This window comes from Myodes glareolus, chromosome 15 (genome assembly GCF_982192425.1).
Source record: "Myodes glareolus chromosome 15, mMyoGla1.1, whole genome shotgun sequence".
Lineage (NCBI taxonomy): Eukaryota > Metazoa > Chordata > Mammalia > Rodentia > Cricetidae > Myodes > Myodes glareolus.
Genome location: NC_142040.1, coordinates 63592254 through 63608313, shown reverse-complemented (window position 1 = coordinate 63608313; position 16060 = coordinate 63592254). Strand labels below are relative to the sequence as shown.

Sequence of the window (16060 nt, the reverse complement as noted above, 5' to 3'; positions counted from 1 at the left end):
TTAGGTATACGAGGATCATACCTAAATATAATAAAAGCAATATATAGTAAGCCGACAGCTAAAATCAAATTGAACGGAGTGAAACTCAAAGCCTTTCCACTAAAATCAGGAACATGACAAGGCTGTCCACTCTCTCCATACCTCTTCAATATAGTGCTTGAAGTCCTAGCAATAGCAATAAGACAACATAAGGGGGTCAAGGGGATTCGAATTGGAAAGGATGAAGTTAAACTTTCGTTATTTGCAGACGATATGATAGTGTACATAAGCAACCCCAAAAACTCTACCAAAAACTCCTACAGCTGATAAACACCTTTAGTAATGTGGCAGGATACAAGATCAACTCCAAAAAATCGGTTGCCCTCCTATACACAAAGGATAAAGAAGCAGAGAGGGAAATCAGAGAAACATCACCTTTCACGATAGCCACAAATAGCATAAAATATCTTGGGGTAACTCTAACCAAGGAAGTGAAAGACCTATTTGACAAGAACTTTAAGTCCTTGAAGAAAGAAATTGAGGAGGATACCAGAAAATGGAAAGATCTCCCCTGCTCTTGGATTGGGAGAATCAACATAGTAAAAATGGCAATTCTACCAAAAGCAATCTATAGCTTCAACGCAATTCCCATCAAAATTCCATCAAACTTCTTCACAGACCTTGAGAGAACAATAATCAAGTTTATATGGAAAAACAAAAAACCCAGGATAGCCAAAACAATCTTATACAATAAAGGAACTTCTGGAGGCATTACCATCCCTGACTTCAAACTCTATTACAGAGCAACAGTATTGAAAACAGCTTGGTATTGGCATAACAACAGAGAAGTCGACCTATGGAATCAAATAGAAGACCCGGGTATTAACCCACAAACATATGAACACCTGATATTTGACTAGGGAGCTAAAGGCATACAATGGAAGAAGGAAAGCATCTTTAACAAATGGCATAACTGGATGTCAACCTGTAGAAGAATGAAAATAGATCCATATCTATCACCATGCACAAAACTCAAGTCCAAATGGATTAAAGACCTCAACATTAATCTGACCACTTTGAACCTGATAGAAGAGAAAGTGGGAAGTAGTCTACAAGATATAGGCACAGGAGGCCTCTTCCTAAGTAGGACCCCAGGAGCTCAGACAATAAGAGAAACAATGAATAAATGGGACCTCCTGAAACTGAGAAGCTTCTGTAAAGCAAAGGACACTGTCAGTAAGACCAAAAGGCTACCTTCCGACTGGGAGAAGATCTTCACAAATCCCTCATCAGACAAAGGTCTGATCTCCAAAATAAACAAAGAACTCAAGAAACTAGACACTAAAACTCTAACTAACCCAATTAAAAAATGGGGTACTTAACTGAACAGAGAATTCACAACAGATGAACTCCGAATGGCCAAAAGGCACTTAAGGTCGAGCTCAACCTCCTTAGTGATCAGGGAAATGCAAATCAAAACAACTTTGAGATATCATCTTACACCTGTCAGAATAGCCAAACTCAAAAACACCAATGATAGCCTATGCTGGAGAGGATGTGGAATGAGGGGAACACTCATCCATTGTTGGTGGGAATGCAAACTTGTGCAGCCACTGTGGAAATCAGTGTGGCGGTTTCTCAGGAAACTGGGAGTCAACCTCCCTCAGGACCCAGCAATTCCACTCTTGGGAATATACCCAAGAGATGCCCTATCATACCACAAAAGCATTTGTTCAACTATGTTCATAGCAGCACTATTTGTAATAGCCAGAACCTGGAAACAACCTAGGTGCCCCTCAATAGAAGAATGGTTAATAAAGGTGTGGAACATATACACATTAGAGTTCTACTCAGCGGTAAAAAACAATGACATCTTGAATTTTGCATGCAAATGGATGGAAATAGAAAACGCCTTACTGAGTGAGGTAAGCCAGACCCAAAAAGAGGAATATGGTATGTATTCACTCATATGTGGATTCTAACCATAATTAAAGGTCTTTGAGCCTATAATTCGTGATCCTAGAGAAGCTAAATAAGAAGGTGAACCTGATGAAAACCATGTAGCTATCTGCCTGGAGATTGGGAATAGACAAGAGTCCCAGGTAACCTCATGTGCATGGGGTGGTGGGAGGGCTGTTGTTAGGGGAGAGGGTTAGAGAGAAGGGAGTAGTGGAGGAATGGGGAAAGTTAGGTGGACTGGGATGGGGGGAGGGAAGAAGGATGGATATGAGGTCAGGGAAGAATATATCTCAACTAAGGGAGTCATTTTAGGGTGTACAGGAGACTTGATTATAAATGGGATCCCAGGTCCAAGGAGAGATCCCCAGACTGTTCTCTAGACAGAGGAGAAGGTGCCTGAACCGGCCTTGGCCTATAACCTTACTGATGAAGATTTTGCTTATCACCATAGATCTTTCATCTGACGATGGATGGCGATGCAGATGGAGACCCACATTGGAGCACTGGACTGAGCCCCCCATGGTCCAAATGAGGGGAAGAAAAAGGAAGAACATGAAAAAAACTCAGGACCGCGAGGGGTGCGATCACCCACTGATACAAGGGGACTGATCTAATGAGAGTTCACCAAGGCCAGTTGGACTGGGACTGAACGAGCATGTGATCCAACGAGATTTTCTGAATGTGGCTGGATCTCTGAATGTGGCTGGTCCGGAGCCTTTCTGAAAACCCACTGACAATGACACTGGGACTTGTTTCCTCTGCATATGCTGGATTTTTGGGATCCAGTCTGTTCGGATACTCACCTTCAGGGACCTGGAAGGAGTGGGGAGGAACTTGAACTTCCCACAGGGCTGGAAGCCCTGACTGCTCTTAGGAATGAAGAGGGAGGAGGAGGGGGAGGGGGGAGTGGGAGGGTGTTGGGAGGAGGGGCGGAAATGAAAACTTTCATAATTTAATAAACTTTTTTTTTTAAAAAAGAAACCACGTATCCAATTGATTTATTGAATACTCAAATATAAAATTCCCTTGATGTTAAGACAATTAAAAATGAGTTGTTAAAACTGTCAAATATATTAGATACAATAATTCACTAATCATATATGTGTAATAATTACATAGAGATACTATTGCTACTGTGGATATATTTCAGTTTTAACAGCACTTTTATTAGGTAATATAATTGTTAGCAGAGGGTGAAAGAAGGTGGCAGTTGTTGGGGAATGTTACTTTAAATTGTGTTGCTTTTGTTTATGGTGTATTTGTTTAACTCTATGAAGCAGTGATTCTTTGCCTTTCTAAAACATCTGCTGGTCTAATAAAGAACTGAATGGCCAATAACAAGGCAGAAGCAAGATAAATGGGGCTGGCAGAGAGTATAAATAGAAGGAGAAATGAGAAAGAAGAAAAGAACAAGGAGAAGGGAATACTAGGGTTCAGTCACTCAGTTACTCAGCCATGGAGTAAAAGTGAAAGTAAGAGATATGGAAATAAGAAAGGGAAAAGCCCAGAGGCAAAAAAAAAAAAAGTAGTTGGGATAATTTAAGATAAGGAAAGCTGCCTAGAAGCAAGCTGGCGTTAACAGATAGTTTTGTGTTGCCTTACATGGATGCTGAGAAGAAACTCTATCCTGTTCAAGAGTAACTGAATCTTCTCCCTCCAGCCCACTGGACTGGCGTTCACAACAGGAAAGTATACATACGTTTTCTCTGAGGAACAGAGCCATTGGTAAATCCACCATACTCCAGTGGAAGTCATAAATCACAGAATATTTGGGTGGCACAAATTGTTCCTAAGGCATAAAGAAAGGATGCAAAGTTGGGTGGCTAGGGAAGGAAGGGAGGAACAGATTGGAGTGGGTGTGAATATAATACAATCACATTTAATGAAACTCTCAACGACATAACCTTTTTTAAAAAGTTACTGTGTAACAGTTACCAAACGTAGTTTAAACTTTCTAGTCTTGATGTAGGCTCTTTCCCATGATATTATTTCAAATCTTGAATAAATATACTTGTCTTTATTAAAATTTTATTTTTGAGTTTATGATTGCAATAATTCCCCTTTACTTTTCTTTCCTTAAATCCTCTCATATACCTTTTCTAACCTTCCTTTAAATCCATGGCCTCTTTGTTCACTAATTGATACGGTATTCATGTATGTGTCTGCATTCACATATATATTCCTAAATATTACTTGTTCACTCTGTATATTGTTATTTATATGCATGTTTCCAGGGATGACCAACTGGAAATGTAGTAAATCTTTTTTCTTTAAAAATTAAGCTTGGTTTTGAACATTTTCATATATCCATCCATTAATTTAATCTGATTTCTGTGCCTACCTACCATTTTTATCCATCGCCTATCTTAATCGTCACCAAACCACTGCATTCCCCCATAAAGTCTTTTTTAAAATTTTTATAAAAAGTCTTTTTCAAAGATTCATGTATTTTTCATTTTCTTTAGAGATCCAGTGTATAGTCATCTGATAGAATTGTTTTTTTAAGTCTGGTAGATTCCCTCATAAGGGTTAATAGATACCTAAAATCATTTGTTCTCTAACCATAAAAATATTCCATTTATTTCTTACTTTACTGGATTATTCATGCTCAATCATATTGCTATCAACATATTATTCAATATAAAAAAGGGATGTGGACAATATTTAAAGAAGTTACAAGCTGAGATTTAGGATATATCAGTGGGTTAAAATATTGAATTTAGTCCTCAGGCAACCACGGGGCAGAAAGAAAGAAGAAACTCCAGCAAGGAATCCTCTGATGTGTACAAGAGCATCACAGCAAACACATGAACACACACATACATACACTTATGCAGAAGGGTGCAACCAACATGAAATACGAGTTTTATTGAAGTATAAGAGGTATAAATGAAACGTATTTCCAAACACTAAACTTAAACACTCTTCCCAACATGAGAATACATAGAGGCAAGTTCTCTGGGAAGCCAGGCATGAGATAGCACCTCACTAATGGGATCAGCAATCTTATCGAGGAGCCTCCAGAGAGCTTATGATCACTTCTACTTTTATTGTGAAAACATTGAGGGACCTATTACCCAGAATATAGTTCTCATCAGACAAGAGATCCACAGACAATCTGATCTTAGCATCCTAGCTGTAATCTGTGATGAAGAACAAGCTGTCTGGTTTGTCTTGTGATATCACAACAGCCTACATGGATAAACTTTATAATTTAATAAAACATGTGACAGTGTCTGAGAAAGCATTTAATACAAGTAATCTAATTTTACTTTTTACAACTAACAAACCTCACACATGCTCTGGATGTTACCTTAGATGGGTTTTAGCATTCTCTCCCTTCCTAACTTGTTATACAAGAAAAGAAAAAAAAATTGAGTCACAAGCAGACATATTTTCTGGAATTCATCTATCAAACTTCATAAGAATTTGAGATTAATATAGATGCCTCATCAACTCCACACATGCTCATTTTATTTGCCTTTGCTGTTTTCCTTCTGCTTGAATTCTGAGTGTTCCATAGATATCTAAAGTTTTCAGTTATGTTTAGTTCCAGGGCAGGATGTTGTGATCAGGAAATTGGATCTCAAATAGGAAATATGACATAGAATGCAATTAGATAAACATTCAGAATCAAAAAGCCCATTAAATCTTGGACCCAAATCATTAACTCCATTTTTGTGGGGAGAGTTTCTATTCCTATTCTGTTCTGAATGTATGAGAATACGTCAGAAGAATATATTGAATGTAAGAATGTTTTCAATACATTGGAGAGAGCCATTCGGAAGAAGAATTTACACACATATTTCTGATGACTTCCTTTGAATGGAAAAGATGTAATTACATTTCTACAGGTTTTCTTTACCTCTTGGAATATGACATATTAGCATCAAACTGGATCAAGTCATGGTCCTTGGAATGTATAATCTACTTTAGGTACTGAATGGCTGGCATTTTAATAACTGATGCTGCCATTGTGAGTTGACTCTCTGACCCCAAGTTCATGAACAAATAAAATATTGTCTTTTGTTTTATCTCAATGCTATATGATAAGAAATATTCAGATTTTCCAAAGAAAATATGCTTAATCGAATTTTGTAGATGACCGCATTGACCTCTTCATATTTTGGTTTTAATCTATTCTGCTAACTTTTCTTTCATGGAACGAAAGACTGTCAAGGTGCTTTCTTCTGAACAGATTCTGCAGGCTGACAGATGTTATCCATCTAGTCCTTTTTTTTTAAACCTCTTTCTATGGATGCATCCTAGAGAAATATTAGGGAAAGAAAATGATTTGACCTAAGTGTGAAAAGCAGGGCAATGTCAACACAATGAAGTAGTCAAAAAGAAGTTTTAGGAAATCCTCAGGTGCATAACCTATGTCAAGATATGCGCTGATTTTCCAGGGAACTATCCACAAAGGCAGGTGGGCTGGGCAGCTTGATACTGACAGTGTATTAGCCGACAGAAAATCCAACACAATGTTACCGATAAAATTAGTCCTGAATAGTCTGAGCAGGTGACCCTCATGCTTCTTGATAATATATCTCTTTTAAGCTTACTATTATCTAAAAAACTTCCTTGTCAAGAGACAATACTAGAAACAACACCATAAAGAACAATGATTTGCAAACTGTTTTGAGTCATAACATCATATCTCAATATTCTCAAATCAAATTCCGTGCTCACAGAACAAAATAACTTCAACAGGTTTTTTTCTGTAAGGAAAGTAAGAATCAGAGAAGTTAAAAGATTTGACAAGCATATAGAATTGTTATATGGGGAAGTTAGAATTCAAATGTGGTCTCCTGAAATGAAATGTCATTTTCATTCCACGCTACCGTATCAATCTAAGTAATTCAGTTCTCAAAGTGAATTGGGAGGAAACATGAAACTAAATGTAATATTTCAAGGAGATAGAGAATGAGTCCAAACATATGAATTCTGAGGTAGAACTCACATCGTAAATAACCAAGCTTGTCAAGATATGAAAGCCATTCTAAGCTATAAACTGAGATTTGATTTAAATGTCATATTTGAATAACTGCCTTCTGATCCATCACCTGCTCAAAAATTTAAGATCTAATTTTAGAGGAAATTAAAACAAATAAGTTGTTTCTTTTATACCAACATATAGAAAAATCACATAATACGCTATGAATCTTTAAGTCATAATTTTAACTATACTGGTCCATTGACTAAATACATTTCAAACTTTTTTCATATTATGATATTTGAGTTTTAGAACATTGTACCATTCTGTTTATAATTACATTTCAACCTTAGAGAGAAGAATAAATATTTATTATTTTTTCTTAGTAATCATACCGAAGGCTGCTAGAGATGTAAGCATCTCATTACTTCCAAGTTTAGAGCAGCAGACTAAACCAGGGAGAATTTCCCCAATTGTCACTCTGCAAAACTAACAAGTAGCAGTTGTTCGAATTCACTCAGACAATAAACACTTAGTTAAAAGTCAGGTAAGTAGTTCAACCAATAAGATACAGTGTAATGCTATTCACTTTTAAAGTCCTGAGTGAAGAAAGCACTTGTTTACATTTGATTTCTACTTTTTATCTGTTTACTCTATTCACTATATTTCTTCAAACAATTATTCTAGGTTTATAATACTGTTCCCAATAAAGAATACAGTTTACACCATATATTTTTTAATCAAAATTTTGTTCTGTTTTTTTTAAATACACAAAATTAATTCATCATTTGACATAATAGTATAAAAATAGATATAAAATAAACCTGTAGTTCTATCCTATTTAAATCTTATATAGATCTATCACATTTCAATCTAACATTAATGGATTGAAGAAATGGAAAAAAATTAACATGAATCTCAATATAATTGTTAATCCTAGTCTCTGTGGCTTATTAAAAGTTCTAGTTTAAACATTCCTTTAATAATATGTTGCTTTATCATTGAATATTTAATTGGCTTAGAAAGAGAAAATATATATTCTAATAGTAATTTCTTCATGGTTTTAGTAACTATTGTAGGGTTTTGTTCAGGCTTTTCCCTATCTAAGTTCTGTTGCTGGAAATGAGCTCTTTGTCTTAATAAAAGCTCTACATAGAAGCGGTCAGTTTGAAATGTTGATATGTGTATATGTACATATACACACACATATCTATATATGTGTATATATATATCCATGTCATGTAGACCCATTAGTAATGTTAAAATGAGATGCTACAGATATCCTGTTGTTTTTTTTACCCACAGACAATCATCAAAGAATTATAAAAACTTATATAAGAATTATCTTGTTGAAGAATTCAGGACTCAAGGCAAATTGTTGTAATTATTATTTGTGTATTATTTAAAATTAACAAATTGTTTCCCAAAACAAGGACTATGTCCTGGAATGATCAGTATCAATATAAGCACACTACTGGTTTTAGCTACCAGCTAAGTGTGTAGAAGCCCTAAGACCATAAGAAGAGGGCTCCAATCTCAGTTCTACATCTAAGGTGTTCCATAATCTTGAGAGAGCTTGGGGTTTATGTGCTCTCATTTCAAAGAATTTAGATGTTAAAACTAAAGATCTTTGCACTGTGGAGTGTGAACCATGCCTACTTGCTCCTCTGTGTATGCTCCCATGCAGGTGGTTATCCCAGGAAAATAAGTACCCAACAGCTGGCACCAGTAGGCCCAAGCTGAAACTAGGTCAGTAGAAAGACACACAAGAATGCTAGAAAAGTGAAGCAGACAAGTAAACAACCTAAGAAACCTGAACATTCAACCTAATTTGTAAATGAAGTTAGCCCAAATACACTCAGCCTTTTAGAATACAACTCACTGCTTATATAGAAAGATGAAGCGGAATCATTGTCTCTTAACATGATATTCAAGTATTCAGAACTCCAGGAGACAATGGAACACTAAATATAAAGCTCTTCATAATGTGATGGTATAGAAATTAAAGTAGATTAAAATTTAGTTTTAGTTGTACTTGGCAGCTCTCAAAAAACTTCAGCAACCAACTAAAAGTACTATCAAAGGAAATAAAATATTTCTAAAGCTCAGAAAATATACTAAATTATTATTAAAGAACTGCATTGGGAACTACAGAGTAAAAAGACAAGAAAAATAATAATTTTGATGGTTTTTCTAAGTAAAAAAAGTGAAAAACAGAAAAGAAATCTGAAGGCTTAGCATGAGTCAAAACCATTTGACCTCTACTAAATACAGGACCCCTCCACACACACACACAAAATAACCTTTCCTTGGCCTCAGGTTTTCTGGGTGATTCTAACAGACCCACTTATCATTCACCTAGGTGAAACTCAAAATCAGAGAACAGAAGCTGCAACTCTTGAAAAAAAAATGAATGGAGCCAACATACTATACTAAATATACTTTGTTCACTTTTAAGCGCACAAAGTAGAAGTCTCATTAGTGTGAAATAACCAAAATTTAAAACAAATAAGAAAAAAAAATAAAAGCAGAGAAAAATGACTTGCTTTCTGTAGAGAAAGCAATGTGAACAAGGCATGATACCTTTTTTGTAGCTACAGACACATGAAGGAAATCCTATAACACTTTGCAAGTGATAAATAACATAAAAGGACTGTCAACTGTGAATTCAATATGCTGAGAAATTACACTTCTAAAGTGAAATGGAAAACCCCAAGCTTCTAAGGAAATACATGAGGAGAATAGTCAGCTGACTTCCCACTAATTGTAGGCACAAGAAGATTACTGAAGAAGAATAATCTGATAATAAATAAATAAAACAAAATTAAAAGAAGGGACAAACATTAAGACTGTATGTAATAATCTTTCTTTCCTTGTAGGATCAAAATAATTATGCTATTTGATGAGGTGTTTTTAAGTGAGAGGCTGCTTGAGAAAATTAGTGCTGAATATATAACCCATGTAAGTAACAATATACGGACTGTGTACATTGTAGCTATGCATTTAGAAACACACACAAAAACATATTCATATTATAATATATGTATATATTTGTATCAACAGGCAAGAAAAAGAGGTAATAGATTGGAAAGCAAGCAAGAGGTGGTACACTAAAGGTTTTGGAGGGTTAGAATGGAAGGTTGAAATGATGTACTTAAAGTCTAATAATAAAAAATAAATTAAAAAACATTGAGTCTACAACACCAAAACTCATTCAAGATAAAATAAACAGTTGTAATAGTCTTATAAACAGCAAAGAAGTTGAAACACAGAGAAAGTGTTTTGTGTTTGAGGTTTAATAAAAAGAACTTGATGATTATATAAGGAAAGATTTCAAGCCAAAGTAAACAATATTTTAATCTAATTTTGTGTAGTCTCTCAGGAAATAATGAAATATTTCCAAATATATATGTATAGTATTAGCTTGACTATAACACAGTAAAAATCAATAAAAATATAGAACTATATCTATTAGGAACATTAACGGTAAACAAAGTACTTTAAAACTGGATCCTAGATGAATGAATTAATTGCTTTCAATAACCAAGTAAAAATGTATTCCATCAAGTCCAAGCCAGTAAAGTTTGTTTAACATCTAAGCTTTCTGCCGTCAATTTTAATAATCTTAAAAAGTTAATTAGACTTGAAACCTTAAAATTCTTTCCTTACCAATTGGATGTCACATACAAACTTAAGATTTGACAAATAATACATTTTGGTTTACATTTATATGTAAATTTATATGGTCATTTATACTTATAACTATGTTTTAGTCAGTAATTAAATTATGGTTTCTCAGTACACGTTGTTTAGACGATATGATTTCCTTTTTATAATTGAGTTCATGATTTTCATTATTTTTCATAGTAAAAGAAGATGAAAAAAATCTCTAGCTAAACCTGACTTAATGGGATTTTCTCTAATATTTACTTAATACTTTTGATGTGTGTGGAGTCAGGCCATAAGGATTCCATGGAAGGTGGAGAACACCCACAGGTGTCTTATTCTAGCAGGCCAAGTGTATTTTGATTAAAACAAGGGTATTATAGGCTCATTTCCAGCATCTGCTCTCATCAGTTATCTGAAGTACCCTTGAACAGATGTGAACAAGGAGGAAGTCATAGCTGGGACAAAGACTAGAGAGATCTGTAACTATTGAAACCTAGAATGTGATGAAGCATCAAATTTATTTTCACTTTTCTTATATTCTGTAAAGATATGTGAAAATGATACCTTGCTTGTCAATGACTTTTTACCCATATAAAATTAGTAATCATGTAGCTCAAAGCATGCAATATTCTTTAAAGGTTTATTACTCTACACGGCTACCTCTTTATACATTCTCGCATATGTAATTTTTGTCTTCCAATAATGTAAATTAGCCTTTAACACTGTTAACTTTAAATGAGAATATTCAACATTATAATCAGAATTTAGAGAATGTTGGATGAAGTCTGTCATTTTGTGCTTGCTTAAGTGGGCTTTTATAATTCAGCTGAAGCAGTTATAATACCTTACTTTATAGTGTATGTAATTCTGAAAGAAATACTTTTAACTCTTGGAAATGAGAAGATGATTTTTAAAATCTGGACGCTTTGCAAAACAATGCACATTCTCATTTTAGGCAATTCAGTTTTTCAACTGTGTGACTGGTGGGGGATGTCCAGCTGTTTGTTATGATTACTCTATTTTGCTTTTGTCTTCTCACCATTCAGTCGTAGCCAGATGGTTATAAATATTTAGTAATCTGAAGGCATTTGAAAATTATCAAATCTGTTACATTGCAAATAAGAAAGCAACATACTAATTTTCAACTCACTGATTTGCAAATCTAGAACCAGAGAAGCATGAAAAGAAAGTAAATTCAAAGAATTACTTATTCTCCCATACAGCTGTCTTGAATATCATATAACAATTGCATGTTATAAGACAGACAGAGCTATAACCTAGCAACTTTGCCTCCTAAGTTCACATATTTCAAAACTGATTAATGGACATTTCTGCTTGCTTTCACTACCTTTGAGTTCAAAACACTCAGTATGCACAAATCACACTTATATCGCTACACCTAGTTGCTCCCTGCATAGCACTCTCCATCCATTAATAACATACACAACTTTTTGGATTTAGTCCACAAGAAAGAAGACATCTGCATAGCAGGATGGAAACATTTCCTAAGACCATCTGAAAAACATACTCGTCCTGATTTTAGTAATGGGTCAGAATTTTTTGTGGTAAACAGCATTGACTCTTATATAGGAAAATTCAATGTTAGCTCAAAAAATTAAATGTGTAGTCAAACTCTTTGCGTATTAATCAACATGGAAGGATTTGTAAGAAATATGTGAAGTAAAAATAATAAGTACTTCACTATAGTAAAGTTTATAATGATTTGGTACTGCCAGTAAACCAAATTATCTCTGGAACATAAAATAAATAAATCTACAAAATATTTATTATATCTATGTGGTAATTTAACCATTTTATATAATCCAATCACCTGACTAAGGAGCATAATTTATTGACAAACACATATCTATCTATTCTTTATTGGAAAGAATTCTTGTTGTCATTATTTTTTTAAGATTTTAATGCAACTATGCTATTTCTTCTTTTTCTCCCTCTAAACCTATCACGTACCACCATCCTCTCTTGCTCTCTTTCCATATTCTAAGTAAACATGAAAGACATTGATGGCTGAGAAAGCTTTTTGTTGAGTTCCTTTGGGGTACACACCAGTCTCAAAAGTCCCATGGAAATACTATGAGATCTCACCTGTTTTCTAGACTACTAGAATACCTATATTAACAGAAAATTCCTGGACGACTTCAATTACTTAGAATGAGAGCATAGTAAAATTTAATGCAAATACTCAAAGTCTGTGCAAAATACTGAACATGTTTGACACAAAGACAAAATTAGATTAGCTGTCAGAGAAAGAAGGACACATTTCTCAATTAATATGTTGGAGTTTTGTTTATAGTCTACAGGCTTGTAATATTTTGGCAGAAAGAGTAGATAATAGCAATGAGTAATCTTTGGAAATTCTTGGGTTTTCTAATTATGATTGTGTGTTTAAATAATAGTTCTTTGACAGACATTAATGGTTGGCAGGAAAGTTTCATCCTAATAAAAATTGAACAATATTGCATCCAAATCTTTCCTGGCCATTTAGGAAAGTTGATGATTATGATGATTTTGTTCTGGCAGTGTTCATAGCATTAGGAAACCTAGCCAAAGGTCAGGTATAGTATTACATGTCTTTAATCTCTCCACTCACATTGCAGTTACAGGCAAATATCTATAGGTTTCATAGAAGACTAGTCAACATAGTGATAGCTATGAACTGGAGTTACATAGAGAGATCTTGTCTCAATAAAACAACAGAAAGACAAAACAACTTCACATTAGTGAAGCATCTAATAATATCGTTCTTCAAACGATTCAAATTAACTCTGAAAAATAAAATATAAAAAAAATCTTCTTAAAATTGTATCATTGAGAAAGCTAACAAGTAGAGGTGAAACTGTTAGGCCAGTACAAGTTGGATTTCTTCATTTTCTATGGTTTGCACATACTTGATAAAATAAACAATACAGTCTAAACATCAGTTTCTAGAGGTTAAATAAGAGGAAAGAAATATCTTGTAATGTTGGGGGGGGGGTTCCTATAGAACCTCATTGACTGATGAGATTTTAAAGATGTAACAAATTCCTGGGCTTTTGTTTGCTTGTCTAGTGTCTAGAAGGAACATTGTCTCCAGTCATAACATTACTCTAATTAAATCTATTTTACATGTGTGTGTGTGTGTGCGTGCATATTTATATGTGTTTTAGAAGGCTTCTATGTTTGAATGTTTCAAAATTAAACTTCAATTGTCTTTAGAGTTGGCTATTCATTCCTTTCTTCCTCTTTTTGGCCTTCAAATAAATGTACTCTACTCCACACTTGATAGAATAATATGAGTTATAACAGTTACATAGGAATTGGATTCAAAGCCTATTACACAAGACAGAATCTGTGAATTGGCACTTCTTTTGGAACCAAGAAGCAGAGTCTAGCTAGGCCATAGAGCCTAGGGGGAAAAAAACCTCCAACTATTACTAAGATAAGTAGATGCAGATTTAAATTAATTTCTAATGATTTATTTTTATATCAATTGATTGGTGCATCCTGCAACCCTCATCAGAGATGTTTTCTTTGCAACAGATGACAATCAACAGAGGTACCACAAATTGTAGACTGAAGTTTCCATCTCAGTTAATCCTACAACCAAATGAAAACGCAATAACAAAGACAAACTCATTTTTGCACTGAGGAATCTCATAAAATCATTAAATTTTATGCTTTAACATATACACAAAAGACCATTAGGGTATAAATAGAAAAGAAAAAATATACATAAAATAAAAATAAAAGTCATGAGAGAAAATTAATACAAACCATTATATTTAAGTTGATATCACCAAGAACTTGGCTTTTCGTTGGTATAATATTTGGAAACTAGAATGGTGTCATTTGCCCATTTTGTTTAGGAGACCAGGGAAACAGAATTATTGCTAGTACAAGGCACCCAGGACATGTATGTAGGACCCCACTTGAAACGAAACAAAATGAAATGAAACGAAACCAACTGTAGGAACTGATCATGTTTAAAATCATTCAGGAGTCCATGCAGTCAGAAGCATTAACCATGAGCTATTATGAGCCATAATCCAATTGCAGCTTATAGCAATTGAAAATTCAGTTGTCAACCCATCAGAAAAATTACTTTCAGTTGGAGGAATCCTGCTGGGTAGACCTTCAGGGCCTCTGACTCCAAAAACTGTTGCTTTTATCTGCAATTTCACATGTGCCATAACAACAATGATATATCCCCGTTGTGATGAATTTTCATGTAATGTATGTATGTAATCTTATAATTGCATTTCAATCTTAAGGACACATATATTTGAGGGTAGTCACAAAGATAACTTTTCATTTAGCTATGTAATTTTGATATAGAAAAAAGTACTAGGCCATGTTGTAGGAGGCCACTTGTTCCTTTGCTACCACCCAACCTCCCAAAATAATCACTCAGAAACTATGTTATTTCCAATATTGTTTGGCCAATAGCTTAAGCATATTTTTGGCTAACTCATATCTTAAATTAATTCATTTCTATTATTTTATATTTTACCACGAGGCTTGTGGAAAGGTTCAAGCTGGTAATTTACATCATTCTCTTCTAATGGCAACATGGCATCCAGAGGAAGTGAACATTCCTGCACCATGTTGAACTGAGTAGAGCCAAAAGACAAAACAGCTTTAGTCCTAGTTATAACATAGATTAGCATTTTAATAAGAGCTCCTGGACAGAAAAGGATTACAGATACACAATAGGACAGATTCAGACATAAAAGACCTCTAAACAGGTCACACTGTGTTGTAAAATTTATCTAAGCCTGGGAAAGAGAAGAAAGAGTAAGAGACAGTAAGTGTAATATAAGAGAATGCAGGCAGTCATAGACTAAAGGAGTAAAGATAATAAAATAAATATTAAACTTGTAGAAAAAGTAATAGAGTAAGAAAATAAGCCACAAAAAGATGGAATATACACAGAGTCTGGATGATGTATATTATTGTGTTTTAATTAAAATTTTTAACTGTGAGAGAGGTAAGTACAGAGAGACATTTCATTGTATGAGCTGCTAAGCTAATCAACCTGTATATTTTAAAGGTGTCTTGATTTGAAAATTTGGGTCAAAGGATTTGTTGCTTTGCAAAGAAGTCCTTCTTTTGTTTCCACAGAGTGTGAGAATCTGTGGATTAATTCCAGACTAATGTGTTTTGATGGATCAAGATCCTCTGAAAGTTGCTGTGAACACATCCAAAAATAAAACAAAGCAAGAAGCAGTTTGCCAAGAACTATGCCTAAATTCTTAAATGTTGTTTATAAATGTTTGTTTGCATTTAAAGGGGAATATGCTATAGAGACAGATATTTTGCATTGGTATGGATTTTGATTTATTGATACAAATTTAAGGTCAATTTTTTTATATTTCTGCTCTTGATTAAGGTATTGTGTTTGTGAAGCTCATTTAAAAATGCAGTGTATAATTAAGAAATATAGGTTAATACAGACTCATCTATAATAATCAAGCTTATAGTCATGTAAGTTAGGTTTTTCTAGACATATAGAGATGCATT

At 34.2% G+C, this 16060-nt stretch overlaps 1 protein-coding gene across 4 annotated transcripts in view; it reads right to left on the bottom strand.

The window, feature by feature from the left end:
- Nucleotides 1-16060, bottom strand: part of Cdh18 (cadherin 18) — an 840836-nt gene that overhangs the window by 339306 nt on the left and 485470 nt on the right. The window lies entirely within an intron of this gene.